General features: G+C 43.3%; 1 protein-coding gene across 1 annotated transcript in view; it reads left to right on the forward strand.

Moving 5' to 3' along the window:
• LOC143927142 (uncharacterized) overlaps window positions 1-16,132 on the forward strand; it is a 565,755-nt gene that overhangs the window by 370,736 nt on the left and 178,887 nt on the right. The window lies entirely within an intron of this gene.

Here is a 16,132-nt window from a genome sequence, read left to right on the forward strand (position 1 = left end):
TTCTCTAGGGTGTTAGAAAATATATATATATAATGTTTGGCGGTTCTAAGTAATTTTATAGCAAAAAAAAAACAGTTTTTAACTTGTAAACAACAAATCTCAGAAAGAGGCTTGGTCCTTAAGAGCCGGTTCACACAGGGGCGACTTGTCAGGTGACTTAGCCACCTAACAAGTGGCGTCCCATTCTGTACTATGGAATCGTTCTAATAGGAGCGACTCAAGTCACTCTGACTTAGGTAAAAGGTTCCTGTACTACTTTTGGGGCAACTTCAGGCGACTTGCATTGACTTCTATACAGAAGTAATTTTGCAAGCCGCCGCTGAAGTCGTGTGTAGGTCGCCTGAGGCAGTCGCGCTGCAAGTCATGCTACCCCTGTGTGAACTGGCTCTTAGTGGTTAAATGATGTTTAGCAGCCACTTTTTGTCAGGAAGTTGTCATAAAAGTAAAACACTGCTTCTCTGCATGTATTAATGGCCTCCACTGTGGTAGACAATGCATGACTTTGACTTACAATCAGGTCAAGGCAGGGGCGGATCCAGAGTCTAATCTCGGGAGGGGCACTGCTATAAAATATGTTTTTTGGGGGGCAATTTATATGGGAAATGGCTGGTATTGGCGCTTCAATCATTACGGCACCATGGTTGTTATGGTGTCAGGATGATTGAAGCGCATTATTTCTATTAATACATTGTAATATAAAATTAAATGGTTCAACTCACCATAATGCAGAATCAGTGGGAGCCTTGAGGATGTCACTTGCCATGTCGCCTGCCACCAAATGTGGATTGTCACTTGTCACCAAATGCGGATTGTTACTTGCCACGTCACCTGCCACACATTGCGGATTGTCACTTGTCACGTAGCCTGCCACACATTGCAGATTGCCACTTGCCACGTCGCCTGCCACCAGATGCGGATTGCCACGTAGCCTGCCACACATTGCGGATTGCCACTTGCCACGTCACCTGCCACACATTGCGGATTGTCACTTGCCAAGTTGCCTGACCCACATTGCGGATTGCCACTTGCCACGTCACCTGCCACACATTAGGGATTGTCACTTGCCACGTCACCTGCCACACATTGCGGATTGTGACTTGCCACGTCACCTGCCACACATTGCGGATTGTCACTTGCCACGTCGCCTGCCACCAGATGCGGATTGCCACGTAGCCTGCCACACATTGCGGATTGCCACTTGCCACGTCACCTGCCACACATTGCGGATTGTCACTTGCCAAGTTGCCTGACCCACATTGCGGATTGCCACTTGCCACGTCACCTGCCACACATTGGGGATTGTCACTTGCCACGTCACCTGCCACACATTGCGGATTGTCACTTGCCACGTTGCCTGCCACACATTGCGGATTGCCACTTGCCACGTCACCTGCCACACATTGCGGATTGTCACTTGCCACGTTGCCTGCCACACATTGCGGATTGCCACTTGCCACGTCACCTGCCACACATTGCGGATTGTCACTTGCCACGTTGCCTGCAACATATTGCGGATTGCCACGTAGCCTGCCACACATTGCGGATTGTCACTTGCCACGTCACCTGCCACACATTGCGGATTGTCACTTGCCACGTCAACTGCCACACATTACGGATTGTCACTTGCCACGTCACCTGCCACACATTGCGGATTGCCACTTGCCACGTAGTCTGCCACACATTGCGGATTGCCACTTGCCACGTAGCCTGCCACACATTGCGGATTGTCACCTACTGGTGGTCTTTTGTTGGGTCCCAGAGTGAACATAGGCAGCAGAGAGATGATGCAATCTCTCTGCTGCACACAGCTTCCTACACAGTGAGGGCGGAACTGGAGGGACGCAGGGCAGTGAGAGATGATGTCATCTCCCTGCTCCCCTGCCTGCTGGCTTCCTGATTGGCCAGCAGCCCTCCTAAGCCGCCCAGCTGCCCCCCACTCACCCGTCCACTCAGCGCGGGTACCCGCGGAACCGGCCGCGCGGGTACCCGCGGAACCGGCCGCGATTGGAGCCGCGGAACCGGACGCGGGTACCCGCGGAACCGGCCGCGATTGGACCCGCGGAACCGGCCGTTCTGTCATCAGCTGGCGGTATTCTCGGAGGGGGCAATTGACCCGTTGCCCCCCCCCCTGGATCCGCCCCTGGGTCATGGTTATTCAAGCAACTGTTTGGTCTGCCAACATAGGGCTACATGCGTCCACAGATCACCCAAGCAACTAGCATACTTTAAGGATGTAAAAATGAAAAACTGTTAAAAGGGTAACAATGAAAAAGGAAATTAAATATAACTGAGAACCAAGTTGAAACGTACACCTCCAAAAATTGTATTAAAAAAAAGAACTTGGGTTTTAATGAACCGATCTTCATTCCCCTTCCAGCCCTCTAACGGACATTAATTCCTAATCTGTAGTCATGTCCAAGTGCCTGCCTTGTTCCTCTAGATAAATAATTAGAATTAATTTCATTCCCACATACCCCATGTGCCCCTAGTAAGCTCCCTTTATTATAAATCTGCATAACTCAGTGTGACAAAAAGCATTAACAACTAATGGAATAATATTTTAAAAGAGACAGAAGCAGCAGTGCTTCATACATCAAAGCCCGAGATGCCAGAGATACATAATAAAGTTTTCTTTGTGGTGCTAATTTGGAGAACTTTTATCCCTTAACACGTACGGGCCATTCGTGAACAGGCAGTATGTGCTGCTTAATCTGAGATTAGAGCCAGAAAACAGAGGGGGTGAATGTCTACAAATCAATTTAAGGTCCCGTTCACAACATGTAGAGAGAAGTGAGTCTTTCTGCACCTGTCTCTGCAAGGGCGCAAAGAAAACAATTTCTGTGTCCTTTTCACACCACAACACTGGTATCATGTACAGATTTTTTTTTTTGGTGCATAAATTGCAAAATGCATGCAGTTTTCTGAGCAGAAAAAACTCACATAATGGCAGTGTATGGTGTGAACAGGGCACATAGAAAACAATGGTTTTCTTTGTGTCCTTGCACATTCCTATGTTAGAAAAACTCAGGTCTCTGCACATGGTGAGAAGAAGACCTACATATTCTGTAAAAAAAAATAATGTTATGCATAAATTGCAAAATGCATGAAGTTTTCTGAGCAGAAAAAAACTCACATGATGGCAGTGTATGGTGCAAACAGGGAACATAGAAAACAATGGTTTTCTTTGTGTCCTTGCACATTCCTATGTTAAAAAAACTCAGGTCTCTGCACATGGTGGGAAGAAGACCTACATATTCTGTCAAATCAAATCTGCACATTTTTTTCCATCAGTTTTTTATGCACATACGATGTGAACGAGACCTAACACATATTACTAAACCATTACTAATTAGGCAGTGTGTGCTGCTTAATCTTATAAATAGAAAACGGAGGGGGGTGAATGTAGCCAAGTAGGTGCTATTATATCTAGACATGTAGCGACTTGAACATGAACTTTAATGGCATCCCAGTCTTAGTCCGTAAGGTTAAATATTGAGTTGGCACACCCTTTACAGTTTCAACTCTTCTGGGAAGGCTGTCCACAAGATTTAGGAGTGTGTCTACAGGTCAGTCAAGTTCCTCCACCCCAAACTTGCTCATCCATGTCTTTATGGACCTTGCTTTGTGCACTGGTCCAAATCATTTGGTGGAGGGGGGAATTAGAGTGTGGGGTTGTTTTTCAGGGGTTGGGCTTGGACCCTTAGTTCCAGTGAAGAGAACTAACAAGGCATCAGCATACCAAGACATTTTGGACAATTCCATGCTGCCAACTTTGTGGAAACAGTTTTGGGATGGCCCCTTCTTGTTCCAACACGACTGTGCACCAGTGCACCAAGCAAGGTCCATAAAGGCTGGCATCCCAATATTTTTGGTAATATAGTGTATGTATGCGATCTATTAAAATGAAATACAGTTGTATTGAAGGCATTTTGCGTAGGATAGGCAATCACCCCAAAATACCTTTTTATAATGTCAATGGTGACTTGGTGTACAGTAGATATTTTCAGGTTGTTGTTGACTATCAGGAAAAAGAAGGCAGAATAGATCCAATATGTCATATACAGTAAATCGATATAACTGATCCTTTCGGGATGCCATAAGTAGTTAATCTGCAGTAAAAGAGATACAATTTCCCAAAAAACACATTCCAATCCAGAGCTTCTGGTGACGAGCATTGTGTATACAAAGGAGAGGACAAAAACGGTTAGTTGGGGAATGATCTGCTTGTCTGTGTGAGCAGTTTATGTTAGGAGGACAGCTTCCTTCTGCCAGTGAAATCCTAGCATTCCCTGACAGATAATGTATTCTCCATAGTACAGCACTGCAAGATTTTTTCCCTTATAAACAAATGTAAAGCATGCTTACTTCTCATTACCTTTTATAGAGGTCAGGGACATTGGCTTTCTTCCCCTAAGGAATATGGCATAATGAAGCTTGGGGAGTTCAGTGCAGAAAGTAGGAGTGGATGTCCGCTGACTGATAAAATCTGAATAAACAGCAGAATAAAAGGTGAGTGAGTGGTTGGATTGTAGTCTCGGCTATACTGTCTGGCTTTAGGATTTCTACATGTGTCTGTCACTCACTATGCTGGTTGTTGTATGATTATTAAAGGAAACCTGTCATGGTGTAATATGTAGGCTGCCATTGCTGAGCTCTTCATCTGAGATTGCTAATTGCCTGGCTGTCTTGATTCTTTAGCTTCGGTACCGACCACTGAACAAGTGTAGGTGGAAGGAAGGCAGACTTTCCTCTGACTTACATCACACAGAAGTATAGAAGACAGACACAGCCAGGCAATAGCTTTTTTTAAAGGGGGGCAAAAAAAATGGCAGCGCCCATATTTCTCCCACAAGAGGTGTATTCTAACGTTACAATTATATACTATGATTAACAATTTATATTCATGTGTAGGAAGGTTTTTATGTGGATGGGAACTTGATGACTTTATAACCACGTACTTACATTTGAGAACTGCAGTTGTTGTGTTCTAGACGTTTTAGTTTAAAGTATAAATTCACCTTTTCAAAAAAAATAAAAATAAAAAGGTGAATTAACAACCCCCCCCCCCCCCCCCCCAGTGGTCCCCAATGTACACAGCCAGTGTAGCAATCTGGGGATTTGAAATTCCCACTCTTCTCTCTCTCTCTGATGCGTTTCGTTGCTTTTTCCCCTTTTTTTTATTCATCTCAATTCAGAACATGTGCATTCCGGGGCATTTTACATGCCTTTTACCATGTTCCAGATGTGTTTCATACAGAAAAATGAGGCATGTTCTACTTTTGTTGACTGCTCTGGAATGCAAGGCACCGGTGTGAACTAGGACCACTGGATTTCAGTATAAATGAACAGTGGTTGTAGTGAGAACATAGTTGAAGTCCTGCCACACTACATTTACTGTGGTGGGAGGGACGGCACGGACAGGCTCAGTCCTGTGTATATACATTTTTGAACCTCTTCCAGGTTAGGAGCGTGGCACACTTCTCCTATGACCGCTGTGTCCATCAGACACAGAGGATTACTGTTACAAGTATACGGTAACCCGGTATCATGTGATTGCTATGATTGGTCATGAGTATTGATAGGCGGCACTGATGGACACTGATAGGTGGCACTGATGGGCACTGATACGCAAAACTGGTGGGCATGATGACCGCCCCAGTGGTCCCCAATGTACACAGCCAGTGTAGCACTACATTTACTGTGGTGGGGCGGAAGGCACGGACAATCTCAGTCCTGTGTATATACATGTTTGAACCTCTTCCAGGTTAGGAGCACGGCACACTCCTCCTGTGACCACTGTGTCCATCAGACACAATGGATTACTGTTACCAGTATACGGTAACCCGGTATCATGTGATTGCTATGACTGGTCATGAGCATTGATAGGCGGCACTGATAGGTGGCACTGATGGGCACTTATACGAAAAATTGGTGGGCATGATGACCCCCCCCCCCAGTGGTCCCCAATGTACACAGCCAGTGTAGCACTACATTTACTGTGTTGGGGCGGGCGGCATGGGCAGGCTCAGTCCCGTATATATACATGTTTGAACTTCTTCCAGGTTAGGAGCGAGGCACACTCCTCCTGTGACCGCTGTGTCCATCAGACACAGCGGATTACTGTTACTCAGTATCATGTGATTGCTATGATTGGTCATAGTAATCACATGTTAACAATGCAAACAACCTTTCACTAATGGCTTTCCATTCACGAACAGCTTGCTTACTGTTGTGATCTGTGATAGGCCCAAAGCAATCACATAGTACCTAGTTATCTGTACCATGTGATTAGCTTAGCCAATCACAGATCACAAGCAAAAGCAAGCTGTTCATGAATGGCTAACTGATTCATGACAGCTAAAGCTATTGCTTGTAAAAAAAAAAAAAACCCTGAGCCACCCCCTCCCCCCGGAGTAGTACAGTCACTGTAAAAAAAAAAAAAAAAAGTTAAAAATAAATAAATAAAATGTTTAAAGGATTGAATAAAAAAAGTTTCTATTTTTTTTTTCTTTTTTGTTTTAGATACTGTCACCAGTCAGGATCCCTGACCACTGTCAAACCAGTCATATAATGAGACTGTACTGCACTGATGACAGTATGGTAAAAAAATAAAAATAAAAATGTGAAAAAAATATGTAAATGTGTTTTTTTGTTTATAACGCAAAAAATAAAAACCGCAGAGTTGATCAAATACCTCCAGAAAAAAAAACTCTATTTGTGGAAAAAAAAGGATCTCAATTTTGTTTGGGTGCAAAGTCACACGACCATGCAATTGTCAGTTAAAGCGACGCAGTGCAGAATCGCAAAAAGTGGTCAGGAAGGGGGTAAAATCTTCTGGGGCTGAAGCGGTTAAATAAATAAATGAAAAAAAGTCTCGTTCACAGGATAGTGTGATCGGTTATAGATTCCCAACAACTATTCAGAGATTATTCTCCCTGAATATATTTGTGATCCTATTTAAATATATCGTGCTCCACTGCACACAGAAGAGGATTTGCCTCTTACCAGATGGATTGACTTTTGCAGGTCTAAGCCCTTGTACACACGGTCGGACATTCTGAGAACCAAATCCGTTGGATTTTGTCCGACGGATTTTGTCCGACGGATTTTGTCCAAAACTGTTGCATACACACGGTCGGACAAAGTTGTCGGAAAACCCGATTGTACATAACGTGATGACGTTATTTCGTTACGACGGGACTACGTTCAGGCTAGTAGCCAATAGCTTTGGTCTAGGAATTTGATCTGAGCATGCGTGGCACTTTGTCTGTGGGAGTAGGCTACACATGATCGGAGTATGTCCTAACGGAGCATTTTGTCAGGAAATTTTACTGGCAAGTTGGAAAAGTTGGTCCGTCGGATATTCCGACGGAAACAGTCCGATGGAGACCCCACACAGTCGGAATATCCGACAAAACGGTCCGATAGGACACATTCCATCAGAATCTCCGACCGTGTGTACAAGGGCTCACACAGCCTTTTTGCGTTTTTTTTTTCAATGCAAGCAAAGAGTGCCTTATAAGAAAGAAGGATATTATAGGCAAATCCGTTACACACAGTGTCCGGCCTCCTTACAGACAATAAGACGTCACCACTACCGCCCAACATATGTTTCGTTCTAATGAACGTCGTCACTGGGGCAACATGAAAAAGTATTTGATCCCCTGCAGATTTTGTACGTTGGCCACTGACAAAGAAATGATACGTCTATAATATTAATGGTAAGTTTATTTTAACGGTGAGAGACAGAAAACAGCAAAAAAATATAATGGCTTTGAACGGATCTGCAAAGAGGAGTGGGACAAAATCCCTCCTGAGATGTGTGCAAACCTGGTGGCCAACAACAAGAAACGTCTGACCTCTGTGATTGCCAACAAGGGTTTTGCCACCAAGTACTAAGTCAAATACTTATTTTACTCATTAAAATGCAAATCACTTGATAACTTTTTTTAAAATGTGTTTTTCTGGATATTTTTGTTGTTATTATGTCTCTAACTGTTACAATAAAATAAAAAAAAGTCCCTCACTGTACAGCTAGTAGCCTTCAGAATGACCAGAAGTGTCCGAAATCATAAAGCGTGTTTCAGTGTAGTGGTAGTAAAGTAACATTTGTATAACGGCAATAAAGAGGTTATATAATTTTAAGAGAGTAGTTACTCTTTTACAGAAGTTTATGACCTCCATCCATAACTTGTAACATCTGTTTCCAGAAAAAGAACTTCTACACAGGTTTGTATTTTGGAACAGAGCAGATAACGGCAGTAATTGATGCTGTGATGTCCTCTGTGTGTGCTATACAAACACATTAAGAAGAAATGGATTGAGAGTAATTCTTTTTAAACATAAAATATGTGGAACCATTCTCAAGACAAGGATAAGGTAGATCACATTGGAGTTTTAACCACTTAAGCCCCAGACCAATTTGCAGCCAAAGGACTAGGCCCCTTTTTGCGATTCGGCACTGCGTGGCTTTAACTGACAATTTGCTCGGTCGTGCGACGTGGCTCCCAAACAAAATTGGCGTCCTTTTTTTCCCAGAAATAGAGCTTTCTTTTGGTGGTATTTGATCACCTCTGCGGTATTTTTTTACTTTTTGCTATAATAAATATCCCCAAAAAATATATAAAAAAAACATTTTTTTTCCTCAGTTTAGGCTGATACGTATTCTTCTACATATTTTTGTAAAAAAAGTTGATTATTGATTGGTTTGCGCAAAAGTTATAGCGTTTACAAAATAGGGGATAGTTTTATAGCATTTTTATTAATATATATTTTTTTTACTAGTAATGGCGGCAATCAGCGATTTTTATTGTGACTGCTACATTATGACATTTTTGAAACATTTTTGGGACCATTGTCATTTATACAGCAATCAGTGCTATTTAAAAATGCACTGATTCCTGTGTAAATGCCACTGGCAGTGAAGGGGCTAACCACTAGGGGGCAGGGAGGGGTTAAGTGTGATGTGTGTGTTTTTTTACTGTTGGGGGCGTGGCTTGGCATGTGACGTCACTGATCGTCTTTCCCTATAACAGGAAACAGACGACCAGTGACAGCCACACTAGGAAGCATGAGGAGAGGTTTGTTTACACTTACCTCTCCTCGTTCTTCAGCTCTGTGACCTAATCGTGGGACACCAGCGGCGATCGGGTCCACGGGTCCCATGGCCACGGTCACGGAGCTCAGGACCGGGTCTAGAGTGTGCCGGCGGCGGCGCATGCGCGACCCACGGCTGGGCACTTAAAGAGATACGTACCTGTATGTTGATGTGCCCAGCCATACCATTCCGCCAACGTAAATGTGCAGGAGGCGGTCCTTAAGCGGTTTTAAAGGTATACACCAGGAGTGCTCAACCTTTTGAAGAGAGAGGGCCACTTAAGTGGGACAGAGTATGTGGGCAAATTGGGTTAGGGAGTTCCTGACATTGGGAGAGGCTCTGGAGAAATTCTGGAGGTGAGCATGGGAGGAGGTTACAAGGGAGCTAGAGAGGAGGTCCTGGGTCAAGCAAAGAGTATGATTTGGGTAATATTTAAACGTGGCTTGTGATGTAGCTTGAGACAGAGTTGTTGATGGCTTTGTAAGTTGTTGTTTTTTTCATTATAAAAATTAATTTGTTGGGTAAACAGAAGGCAATGGAGGGATTGGTAGAGTCAGATGGCAGACGCTGAGTGGTTGGTAAGCTGGATATGTCTGGCAGCAGTATTCATAAGAGACTGAAAAGGGGTATAGCCTGTGCAGAGGAAGGCCAATGAAAAGGGAGTTAAAGTAGCGGAGGTGAGTGGAATGGCAGCTTACAAGACTTTTTTGATGACAGGTGTACTTAAAAAGCTGAATGAATTCCATCAAATTAACTGTTTCTCAAAAGAGATAAATTCAAGGCATGCCTTGAATGATAGCTGTCACGGTTGCTTGTGCTCCCAACTGAACTGTCAAACCATCACTGGCTGTGTGGCTTTTATTATGTAACAAGATCACTTATCCTAACCAACTTATCCAGCTAGCCATAAAGTGGTTGTAAACTTCAGTCATAAAATCTGAGCAAAGCACTTATATATTGTAGCATTTACTTATCTCTCTCCAAAGCTCTTAGCCCTTGTACACACTGTCGGAGATTCCGTCTGAATGTTTCCTATCGGAGCGTTTTGTCGGATATTCCGACTGTGTGTGGTTTGCATCGGACTGTTTCCGTCGGAATATCCGTCGGACCAACTTTTACAACTTGCCGGAAATATTTTCCGAAAAAATGCTCCTATCGGACATACTCCAATCATGTGTAGTCTACTCCGATGGACAAGGTGCCACGCATGCTCAGATCAAATTCCTAGACCAAAGCTATTGGCTACTAGCATGAACGTAGTCCTGTCGTAACGAAATAACGTCATCACGTTATGTACAATCGGATTTTCCGACAACTTTGTCCAACCGTGTGTATGCAACAGTTTTGGACAAAATCCATCGGACAAAATCCAACGGATTTGGTTCACAGAATGTCCGACCGTGTGTACAAGGGCTAAGTGTCATTTCTCTCTGGTGCTTTGTTCCTATGTTATCAGAGTCACTTCTGAGAAGTTTTTCCTACACATAAGGATTTGTTTAATCTCTGTGTATCATCTGAGGCTGTTCACTTCACTGGGTACGTGTGAGGGGTTACAACCACTGTTTAATATTTGCTCTGATTCATTAAATCCATAATTGTTTTTTTTTTTTTTTTTTGCATAGCTGATACTATAGATATTATAGATTCACTTGCATAACTGTTACTAAGCCCCACTTAGCTGGTGCAGGTAGGTACAGTGGGAGCTACACTTCTGCCTCCCCATTGCGTTAGTATTACATTACCATTTACAAGGATAGCACATTGATGATACTGGGCCTTAATGGTAATCAGACTTAACAGCTTCAGGACTTCATTAGCAGTGATTTAGAAGTATTAGAAGTTAATTGATTAACTTGACTTGTTGCTCTGAGTTTCTCTTGTCTCTTGTCTCTCTAATGATAATGTTGTTTACAATAGGTAGGCAGATCTTGTGGGTGTGAAGCATATGTGAACCCCTAGCTTGTAAAACAAACAACCACTGTGTGTGTTTGTGTATGTGTGTGTGTGTGTGTATATATATATATATATATATATATATATATATATATATATATATATATATATATATATATATATATATATATTATACAAAATTATATAGCACCAACAGTTTACACAGAGCTTTACAATGTAGAAGGAGTATGATAAATGATCATATAACTTCTGTTCTGATCTTCATAAAGGGCTTAGAGAGCTAGGGCTGGAGAAACAGCAATGCACTTATCGTTACAGTGAATGTGTGTGTGTGTGTGTGTGGGGGGGGGGGGGGGGCACTACAGGTCTGCCCATTGGAGGACAGGCAGGCTTTTCTCCCAGCGCAGCAAAAAAGCTGACCACATCTATATGCATGTGCTCCCATGCCGGGTGTGGTCTTTTCCAAATAATAATTCATACATAATTAGTACAACCTTGTAATTCCAGGTTAGTAGGGGCAACCTGTTATGATGTTACAATGTGTACCTAGCATCAGATATATATTTTTAATGCCAAGTGCTTGCATGCTAAATGTGTCAGTGTACAACTTACATGTACTTATTACCTCTCACTGAGATCAAAATACTCCCCAGACAATGCTTTCTTCTGCTTGTCAGGGTCAGCATCTACTTGCACGAGTGGGTGCTGGTTTAAAGGTGACTCAATGACAGGGCCGCGAATAAGGCAGTTCAGCCAGCCCTCCTGTACTGGGCCCAGGCCCCATCATTTAAAAAGGGGGGCTCATGCACCTGCTGAGCAGGAGGGCCACCCTGGTCGTCTTCTGTCTCCCACTGCAGCTCCGCCAGCTTCTCTTCCTCTCCTTCCATTAGGCTGCACTGCAAGGGGATTGGTTTTAGCACATGCGCCCCTTTCATCGGTTGTCTGGGCCCCTCTGTGTGCCCCTTTCCCCTGCAGTGTTTCCAGGTTCTCTCCTCTCCTGCCAGCAGCTGCAGCGGGCACACAGGGGGAAGCCATTTACTGGCCCCATCCTTTCCTGAATGAACACAGTGAGCGATCAGTACCAATCACTCATGTGTCCATTCATCACGGAAGTCCAGTAAACTGTTTACTATACTTCAGTTTGTGAATGAGCAGGAAGGCTCAGAGTGCTTCCTATTCATTCACCTGTGCAACTGAGGCTGTAGAGAAAGGGACTGATAAATCTTTGTTCTCAGTCACTTTCAGTCGGGGAGAGGGGGATTGTCAGGTAGGCTGTATGGGGCCCCTGTGATTTCTACCAACAGCCCTGCCTGTGCAGTTCTCACTAAATTCAAAAAAATCACCCCCCCCCCAACCGCTGCAGTCTTTTACCTTAAAGTGGTTGTAAACCCTTACAAACCACTTTGACCTACAGGTAAGCCTAGATTAAGGCTTACCTGTAGGTCCAAGAAATATCTCCCAAACCTATACGGTTTAGGAGATATTTGCCCGAAGACGGGCACCGCTGTCTACGGCGCATGCGCCGTAGACAGCGGTGCGCAGGCGCACTTAGCGTGGCATCGTCGATGATGAAAATGCCGCGCAATGCCGCGCGTCTCGGCTCCCGTGTGCATGCGTGGGAGTGACGTCATCGCGGCTTCGCCGAATGACAGCGGTGGAGCTGCGAGACCCCACCGAGAAGATGGATGCGCCGGACTACAGGGGACAGCGGTGACTTCGCTGGCTCCTGTGTCAGGTAAGTAATACATAATGCACTACTATGCGATGCATAGTAGTCCATTATGCTTTGCCATTGCAGGGAATGAAAGAGGAAGTAAACTCATCAGGGTTTACTTCCTCTTTAAAGCGGAGGTCCACCCTAAAGTGGAGCTTCCGCTCATTGGAACCCACCCCCCTCCAGCGCCACAATTGGCACCTTTCGGGGTGGGGGGGGTGCAGGTACCTGTACAGTACAGGTATCTGCACCCACTTCGGATCCCAGAGACAGCGGGGACCACCCTTATTGCGCAGTGCGACTCGCGCATGCGCAGCAGGGAACCGGGAAATGAAGCCGCAAGGCTCCACTTCCTGATTCACATACCCAAGATGGCGGCGGCAGCACCCGAGAGACGATCGAGAGATCGGCTTCCGGTGCCGACATCGTGGGAGCGCTGGGCGGGTAAGTGTCCTTATTTTAAAGTCAGCAGCTGCAGTATTTGTAGCTGCTGGCTTTTGAAAAAAAAATAAAAAATGGCGGAACTCCCGCTTTAAGGCTTGCTACAAAGGGGGAGAAGTGACTGAGAAAATGTTTCTTCTTGCCTGCAGCAGGCTGTAGACATAATTTTAGTCTAGGCAACAACTGGAGCTCAATCAGGCAGAGCTTTGATATTGGGATTAGTAAAGAATGTATTCATGCAGTAAAGGAAAGGTCCAATAGAAAGTATGAGATATCTTATACTCTGTGCCAAAATTGAGCAATTATGACAACAAAAAGTGTGAGTTTATGGTGGATCATACCCTTATAAGACTTCAGATGGAACTATTATTTCAAGTAGGCCAAATTACTTGCTATGCTGTATATTATATTGAATACTCTAACCTTTTCCCATCTTGAAGCAAATCTAAAGCCAGAATTTTTTTTTTAATAGCATAGGGAGGGGTTAAAACCGCTGTCATTTTTCTTTTTGTCTGTGTCCTGATGACCTTCGTTCTGGTGACCACTGTCACTGGTACTGGAAGTAAAGAAAAGTCTACTCGGAGAGCTCTCCTCCCACTTCCTGTTCTGTCTTGAGACAGAAAATAAAGGAAAATACAGGTTACAGATAGCACAAAAAATAAATAAAAAATACTCAGGGATTTTATCCATTTCCAACTCTATTCAAAACAATGAAAAAAAAAAAGTTTTGGCTTGATGTGTATATTATAACATGCCGAATATTTCTTCTTACAGAACAAAGCAGCTTCCCAGTATGACAGCTCTTGTGTTATTTACTGATAAAAACCCCTAAAAAGAAAAAAAGAAATTTCACCTCAGCCTTTCACAGCAAGTCACCTTTCTTAAACAATTAACAAACAAACACATTTGGGGCATTTAAAACAACTATGCACAATAGTATCTTTAATATCACAAATGTGGTATAAACAGAACTCATACAAAAGATTAACAGAATTCCAAAACACACAACATAATACAATAGTAAGAAAAACAAAAGTGCTATTCAAGGGCATAAAACAATTGAAATTCAAACCACATTCCAAGCAAATATAGTAAATGATAATAATTTCTATTATTATAATAAAAAAGTTAAGTAAAGGCTTAAAAATCAGACCAAACGTATTTTCTCAATCAGCCGCGGAGGGGGAGTGACATGTAATTTTAAAGTCCACCTAGTCACTACTTTAATAAAATTATCTAGGATACATATTCGCTGTGTGAATGTCTCAACCATTTGCACAACTGTCACAAATAATCCCCACATTTTGCCTAATACATTTATTTTCTGTGATAGTCAGCTCCATCTAGTGCCCATAATACTGTATTATCCTGATTCTGGATGATCATAGGAAATAAATATATAGGGTATAATATAGGAATTATTTGCAATGACTATGTGAATGCTTAACACATTTGCACAGCAAATTTTTCCTAAATTTAAAATCACCAGCCTGAGCTTTATTTTGGAGCTGATTTAGGACTGTTTAGTAGTGGGTAGTATTTTGCTTATTCTTGAGATGAGTTGCCTGATACATACTATTACATGCATTTATTTTAATATACTAAATTCTAGAACAGGTCTACAAACTTTCTAAACAAAGAGTTAATTTACTGTCCTTCAGAATTTAGGGGGGCCAGACTGGTCAATGGGAGTAGAAAATGCCCCAGCGTCAGTGGGGAAAAAAATGCTACAGACTTGATGGTCAGTGGGAGTAAGAATGGTGACCCATCGTCGGTGTCAGTAGGAGAAATAGGGCCCCGTTGTCGACATCAGTGGGAGGAATAGTGCCCCATAGCATATCAGTGGGACCCATCATCGTTGTTTTTGGAAGGAATAATGCTCCATTGTTAGTAGGAGAAATAGGGCCCAATTGTCGATGTCAGTAGGATGATTAGGGCCCATAGCCGGTGTCAGTTGGAGGAATAGTGTCCTAAAGCCAGTGTCAGTGGGAGAAATAGTACCCCATCATCGGTATTAATGGAAGGAATAGTCCCCCATCATTGGTATTAGTGTAAGGAAGAGGGCCCCATAGCCGGTGTTAATGGGCGGATTAGTGCCCCATTGTCGGTATTAGTGAAAGGAATAGTGCATCATTGATGGGCTCAGCAAGAGGAACAGGGTCTCATATCAGTGGGAAGAGACGTGCTCCAGGGGCTGGCTGGATAAAAGACAAGAAAAGAGGCACATCCGGGCCATGGGCTGCAGTTTGGAGACTGCTATTCTAGAAGAAATATTGGTTTGAATAAAGCTGCCTTTAAAGAGGAAGTAAACTCTCCCGCTCTGATGCTTCTTTTCATTTAGTCCATTATAATAAGTCATTATCAGACTATAGCCACTGTAATCCAGCCCAAATCTCATATTACTTCCTGTTTAAATAAACTTTAAAAAACTTGTTTCCAGGGGTTAGGCAGTGCCATCTTAAGTATTGTTTTCTGAGTCCACAGTGGAGTGTATTTCCACCCTTACATTGAGCACTTCCTGTACTGTTAACCAAGCCTCCTTCTCAATCCAATGTTTCTATGGCAACCCTGCTTCCCTGTTCATAGCTTACTCGTTTATTTCATAGTATTTACTTGTGCCGATGTCTAATGTTTCCCTTTGTCAGTCTTATCAGCTTTAACTGATAAGACTGCAGTAATGGCCAATGTTTAGACTGCATGTGAGGTCACATGGTCACATGGTGTGTAGGAGGAAGCTCTGAGTGATTAGCAGAGTTCAGTGTTGTGCCATAGGAAGTCCTGATAACAGACAGATAAGCACATAGAGTGTGCCTTAAATCAGGGGAGATCTAGGCATGCTCAGTGACTTCATTCTACAGAACAACAAGGATTACAACAATACTAAGCAAGTAAGGAGATATCTACAAGCAGTGTTCATTAGGGTTTTTTATGCTGATTTACATGGGACAAAGTTGTGGGGGAGGGTT

Source organism: Lithobates pipiens, unplaced genomic scaffold, assembly GCF_037356315.1.
Source record: "Lithobates pipiens isolate NorthernLeopardFrog02 unplaced genomic scaffold, aLitPip1_a1.2 Scaffold_23, whole genome shotgun sequence".
In the NCBI taxonomy this organism is placed as follows: domain Eukaryota; kingdom Metazoa; phylum Chordata; class Amphibia; order Anura; family Ranidae; genus Lithobates; species Lithobates pipiens.